This window comes from Megalops cyprinoides, chromosome 1 (assembly GCF_013368585.1).
Source record: "Megalops cyprinoides isolate fMegCyp1 chromosome 1, fMegCyp1.pri, whole genome shotgun sequence".
NCBI lineage: Eukaryota > Metazoa > Chordata > Actinopteri > Elopiformes > Megalopidae > Megalops > Megalops cyprinoides.
The window spans coordinates 73,256,936-73,264,344 of NC_050583.1; positions in this window are offsets into that span (position 1 = coordinate 73,256,936).

Consider the following 7,409-nt stretch of genomic DNA (forward strand, 5'->3'; position numbering starts at 1 on the left):
GCTAGCTCAGCTTGGCCCTGTCCCCCCAGAGTCTGTAGGAGTCGCACCAGGGCGTGGATGCGGAGGGCGAAGTCGTCGAAGGCCTGCCCATCCCCTGGCTGTATCGGAGGTAAGGCCATGATAGCCTTAAGCTTCCTGGATGCCAGCTGGTGTGGTTGCCCATACCGGTCATCCAGCACCTTCAATGCCTGGATGAAGGGGTCCGGGGCCTTAGAGAAGGTGACTTGGTTGATGTTCAGGTGGTCCAGGAGGATGTGATACTTGTACTGCTCAGTCTCTCCAGGATCGAGCAGGTTGTCAAGGGCCTAGCAGGTTGGACCTTCCACCCTCCTGTAAGACCGTCTTCGTACAGCAGGGGAAGGGTAGCAGGGAAGGGTGGCAACCGGCTGTGGGTAGGGCATCAGGTGCAAAGGCACGCCCATCACTGGTCCCTGTGGCAGATACTGAGTGGGCTGCAGGAGGACTAGGTTCTGGTCAGGGATTGTGGCAGACTGCATGGCAGGGGGAAAACTTGGCTGAGGCTGAGGCTGTGGCAGGCTGTAGGGCACCTGAGGAATCTAGCCCTGTGGGTGCTCCCCCTGGTGGGTTCGGGGCACCTGCAGTGGCGGCAGGGAGTGCTGCCGCGGAGGGGCTCGTTGCCGTGGCAACACATGGCTGGGGTGCCCTCCTGTCCCGGTGGCAGGGGGTACAGGGCAGTGGAGATGGACTCAGAGGAGCGGCTGACTGGTGGCAGCATCAGGGGCAATGGTGGCAGCTGCACACAATGCAGGTGCTCTGTCAGCTCCTAGACAAAGGCCAAGTTTGTTCAGGCAGGGTGCAGGCCATCTGCGGTGTTGGCCACCTTGAACTGCAGCATGAGGACCTGACGCTGAAGGGAGCGGGGTGGCAGAGCGCTGCAGCATGCACTCCATGAGCTCGCTCTATCGCCTCACGGTGTCCAGGAGCTGTTGCACAAGTTTAGCTTGACTGTGGGGGGCCGCTGGTGACTGACTCTGCTGAACTGGGGAACTCCTCTCTGGCGTCCTGAGGGGGGTCATCTCGGCCTGTCCCTCCTGCTGACTGGCATGGACGTCCACGGGTCTGTGGGTGGTTCTCCCACATACTGTACTTCGTAGCTCCTGTGGCGGACCGGACAACGGGTCTCACGGGGAGAGCGGCTTGGGAATGAGGGAGCTGAGCCCAGTTCGCCTGACATTTCCACTGCAACAGCACTGATCCAGCTTGAAGGACCAATCAAACTGAACTAGGTTCAGGCTAAGGTTGCTGCAGTAGCGGATTTAGGTATGGGTGACATGGGCAGCCACCCAAGGCTGCATCTTGCCAGGGGCGGCACAGGACGCAATTAGTAAAATCAGTCACACTACGAAATTCTACCAAATAAACCACAATTCATTCATAATACTGTGAATATATAGTTTCACAGACATATTGTTGCATTTTTTTTGTTTGTGCGAAATCGTTAATAATAATATAAAGCCAGTCTGCACACCACCGAAGTGAATTAGTTTAGTCTTAACTGTTGGTTGACAGTGTTGGGGTATGGGTAATGTATTAATGCTTGAGTGCCAAATCAACACAAATGAATCAGAAAAGGTCTAAGCCATCAGGTGCCCAGTTTAGGAAAAAGAGGAAAGAAGAGGAGAAACGCGCAAAAGATAAAGGTATGCAGCTATGTCATCTCTTTATGAGTATAATATTATGTATGTAATAAAATAGGCTAGTATAACAGTTATGTTTGTTAGTCTATGTTGCTAGTGTGGCAGAGCTGAAGTGAGTAGTTTGTGTGAGCCCTGCGTAAAACCTGTGGGGTAGCGGGTAGCAGGTAGCTGAGCGGTTGCAGCGGTTAAGTCACTCCCTGAGACCTGGTTAACTAGCGTTGTTGCCAACAGGCTGGGGGCAATTTGCCTTTAGCTCAACTGGCAACGACGCTGGCCATAAGGGGTTGGCAGTGAGCAGTGAAAACCTAGGTTTGCAACTCGTTCACTCCCTGACCCACGTAACATCTAGTTAATATACATAACACAGTCTACAGCTGTTACACTTGCTATGCTATTACACATAGGGCGACAATATTCCGTTTTTGTGATTGTATTGACTAGGTCCTGAGCTCAGTAAGGGTAATTTCCAGTGTTGGTGGCTAATTTAAAAGACGCCTATACTATGCTGATATTTTGTATCTTTTGTGATATATTGAGTCTTTTGGGGTGTCTTATGCCTAGAATTGGCCAAGGAGGTTGTATGGTTCATTTGGTTCCTATTCTGAAAGTTTGATAAATTGTGCATAATGACATGTATATTTAATTGTGCAACAAATGTATTTAGGGTGTCAGACTTGTATACTGTATTTCAATGCAAATTCAGGGGCACTTCTAAAATATTTTGGACTCATTGTTCCAAATGTTTGAATAAAAATTACAGTTAGTGCAGAATGGTGCTTTTTTTTTTGTTGGCGGGTGGGGGTCGGGGGGGGAGGGGGCTGAAGGGGGGTTCGCCCAGGGCACCATACAAGCTAGAACCGCCACTGGGTTGCTGTTGCTGTACGGTGGTATGTCGGTCAGGATACAGGCATCAGGTTCCAGGTTCAGAATTTTATTGAGGGATTTTTGTGGCGTGGAGTATGTGTCATATGTGTGGATCCACCTTACAGAGTGTTTGGTTGTATTTGGTTGTGTGTGTGTAAGAGTCCACCTTACAGAGTGTTGTGTGTGTGTGCGTTTTGTGTGTGTGTGGTTTTGTAGGCACAGACACACACAACAATAACAAAATACTCCCCAGGGTCCCCAAGGGTTTGGTCTCCCCAGTTCTTCACCCCACAGGTATTAGTGCAGTACTGAGGTGGGGGAGGTCACCACTACTTTTGTATTGTCCCAAATCCTTGGCCCTGTTGAGGTTATTGGTGGCCAAAGGATACAGACAGATCAGAGGGCAAATGGTAACTTGGGGGCTGTCCTTGGGGGTGTGCCTGTGCCTCAGATTACCTGCGGGGGTCCTGCTGATAAGTGGAGCAGTAGGACTGGGTTTGACAGATACAACTGAGTTGTAAACAAAGTGTCTGTGAGAGGTGGGGGTGGTGTGCACAAACAGGAATGTGGCCCTTTTCTACACCCTCCTGTCCTCCTCAATAATTTTTACATCAGAACTATTTTAACTAACTTTTTAAAGTGTCCATTTTGTACACGAGTAATTTGGAATATTTGTACACTGAAAGCATTGTTGTGGACAGTTATATTTAGTGTATACCCAATGACTTATTTCAACCACAAGATTTTTAAATAGCTTTTTCAATGATCATATATACTGTATATAAGAATTTCTCCATGGTCTTAAAAGAGTGAATGGAAATCCATAAGAATACTTCAAATGAAATGGAAGCTGCTTTTTTAGCTGTGATAATGAATATACAAATATTTATACTGATATTATTTATTTTCATTATCAATGATAAATATGTAATCATACAAGACAAATGTTTACGCCATGATGATTTCAGTGTTTCAGACTTACACCAGCCTAAGGAGGAGTGCAAAGAAAGACTTACAGAGGTGTTATAGTTGTCCTTCATTATATCACATTTTCAGATGCCATGAAAAAATAAATTTGTAACCAAATGATGCATAGATTAAAGTAAATGGCTTAAAATAATGATATAAAGTTGATATTACTAATGAAGATTGAATGGTGTTATTAACCCTAACTTGAAAAAGATATATAAACAGAGATAAAAAGTCAGAACCCAAAATGGAAATTTTACAGGAAAAAAAGTCTGGTGATATTTTTATTGTTCAATAGATTGGCTCCCCAGGAATTCCCATGACAAGAAATTAGTATAAAGTAATCACCTTTTAGCTCTTAGTTTCTTTACATGCCTACCATATGGCAATAAGACAACCTTATCTTAATCTTATCTTAATCACTCTTAATGATGGATCCTAACAACAGCATTATAACAAGAAAGGGCTGTTGGATTTTGTTCTAATTTTAAAAGTAAACGAACCGGACCAAAAGCGCGCTTGGAGAAAAAGCTTTATTCGGTGATGGAATCCGGCAGCATCTCTGCCTGCGAAGCTTTAACTCAGGGAACTGTTACCGTGATCGGCCTTTTATACCATGAAACAAATGGCAACAAACAATAGGTTTTACACTGTTGCAGCATCAACCTATGTTCCCAATGCAAAGCGGGATCCTTTGATGCTGACCGCGTCTTTGTGTGGTGATGGTTGCCCACTCCCGGTTGTATGCTAGACTTGATGGCTGCTGCCTGCCTTAATCAATTGCTCTTGGCTCCAACTGTAGCGTGGCACCAAGGTGTGGAGCTTCCTTTGTAACTATGATAATAAGGCCATCAGGTTAACAGTTCTCTGATTCTGAACCATGTCTGGTCAGAAGTTAGAAGCACTATAATCTTACAGGGCTTAATCTTATATTTAAAGGCATTTGATCTTTTTAATAAGGTCCATGAAGTACAGATTGTGTGAACCAAGATCAGATGATGTATGTGATACATCTACTTAGAGCTATATACAAATTATATGGAGACATGCAGAGAAAAAAATATTCATATCATCTTAAAAAAATGCAGAGGAAAATGTGCACAATTGCACAATATACCCATGAGAAATACACAGCAATGGGCACAAATGAATACTTCTGAAATATAATTAAATATAGTATTTAAGCTTATTTAGTGCAGGAGAATCCAGTAACCTGTATTTAATTTTGAGTGAGACTTTTTATATGGAGCTAGTTTTAACATAACTGATAAAATTTATATGAGTTTGCTATTTACTCAGAAAGTTACAGGATTAGGTTTTCCTCCTGCAATTCCCTGGTGAAATGCAGACTTCTTCCGAGACACTTTTTGTGGGAATAAAAAGGCAGTGTAGTCAAATCCTGGGGTGCCAGTGCTTCCCTCCTCAGACTAATAATAACCCAGGTTACGTCCATCCTTCTTCCATTGGTCTCCAGAGCTCCAGATCTCATTGAATGGCTCCCCCGTCCTGGAGCCATCGCCAGCTTGGTCCGTGGTGCTTCAGAAATAACAAAAGAACAGGGCCAGTTGGGGGGCAGGGTGGGGATTGGGGGGGGGGGGGGGGGTGTTCAAATTACCTAATTAAGACTGAGCACAATGAGCACATTATGTCTAAGGAGAATAACTACTACATTCAGAACAGTAATTGCTTAGTCACTCCAACATACAAGTACATTAAAGAGATGGGTAACACAGAGGTAAATTAGGAAGGTCAGCATCTACTATGGCTCTGCATCTAGTATGCCTCTGCCTTCTTCAGGAAAGAAAAATAAGCAGTAATATGTCAGATTATTATGCTGCCATCATTGCAATTCAGACAATATCTATATTTTGTGTTTCTGCATGAAAAGACTCCCCACTACTGTCAATAGCAGATAGATACACGTGGAGGTAGGTAGAACAAGTGTTTGAGGAATATACACTGATTAAACATCAAGTTGGAATTCAGTTAGCCTAAACAGCACACAGAATGGTATTACATTTTACCACAGGATGAAATTAAAGGGGTCTGCAATCTCACATGTGCAATAATATTTCACAGGGTTCCAGACTAACCTTTCCACTGGTAGCACTGGTGCTACCAACTTTCTCAGTTGGTCGCACCAGCACATGATTTGGTGGCACCCTTTTTTTTTTTGGTACAGCATAGTATTAATCAATGACCTTGCATGTTGATGAATAGTTGTCTTAATTTGCATAGCCTAGTTTTGCATGTAAAGATTGACAGTGACTCGAGACTTGATATTTGCAAAATATTTTAATCTGAACATGAAGCTTCCCTCGTACCGCAACCATGGGTACTTCGTTAGCCATTGTGGTTGAAAGTAGTACTTTTTTCTAGCTAATTCTAGCTTTCAGGAAACAGTGATTTTACATAAGAAATACTTAAGAAATATAGCAAATATAGCATTTTTTTTGGCCCCGGGGGGGGGGGGGGGGGTGTCAACAGCAGAAGTTCAGAAACACTTGTTTACCTTCTCTATTAGTGATGTGCAGTTCGAACAAATCCTTTTGAATGAATCTTTGGGGTGAACCGAGTGTACTGAATCCCTAGTCTAAAAGATTTGTTCCTACCTCTTTGCAAACATGCACGCTGATTAACTGGCATAACAGCTATAACTCTCCCTCCAGTGGATATTAGATATGTGGTCTGTCCACAAAGCAGCCTATCACAAAACTGTATCAGCAGTACGTTCATGACAGCAACTAGCCAATGGCTGAAATGCTAAAACTCTCGAAGCACCTCCCACTGGCCATCTCGGCACAGCTGACGATGTGGGACAATGCAAAAGATCTGGTGACTACGAAGACTCTAAACTCCCCCTACTGACCTGATGAACTGTTGACAAGTACCTCAGTTCACCAGTTCCTTCAGACTCAAAGGACGCGGTGACTACGAAGACTCACTGACTATGCTGACAAGTTCCTCAGTTCAGCAGTTCCTTCGGACTCAAAGGACCCGGTGACTACGAAGATTCACTGACTATGCTGACAAGTTCCTCAGTTCACGTTCCTTCGGACTCCAAAGATTCACTGACTCTGAAGACCTGGTGACTACATGTTGCCAGAATCCCTAGTTCTCAGTATAGCAGGCTTGGACTACATCCGCCATTGACTGTGATGATGCAAAAGGAATCAGAGCGCTTCTGTGACATTATTATAGGAATTAAAATATTATTAAATATTATTTTGCTCATCTACCTGGAATATTATTTTATATTTTTAGCAGTAGCATATTTTAGGTGCACACAATGTATCGCAGTTCTTGTTTATCACAACTGCAATTTTACGTAGGCTACGATTTATTTAATGTTGACATCACATTTCCTTTTAACGTGAATAAAGTCCTTATTAATAAATACTCACAAGTCCACATAGTAGGCTACAAAACAAAACAGAAATGTGATGCATAAGCCTATGCATCACATTTGTAGGGTACTATGTCTACATTAACAACAAATAAAAATGCGTCATCACTGACTAGGCCTACAAGTATATTAAAATGTTTGGGCTCGGTTAGTTCAAAACTTGTAAAACGTTTTTTGCTTATTATTATTAATTATTGTTATTATTGTTATTATTAATTTCATTATTATTATTATTATTATTATTATTATTATTAATTTCATTGACATTTGGTTTCACACGTGCTGTTTTGCCGCAGAGCAGGCTAATAATAGACATGATGTTTGGAACAATGTAGAGTAACTTTTAAAATGCAATAAAACTGTTTACAGATTCGTGTATGCTGCCCGACCGGATATGGAAATGAAGGAATCAGTGAGTCAAAGATTCGAATCATTTTATTGAACTGAACGAAAGGAACCGAATCACTAAAAAGAATCGTGAACACCACTATTCTCTCTGGACTGCATTTTTC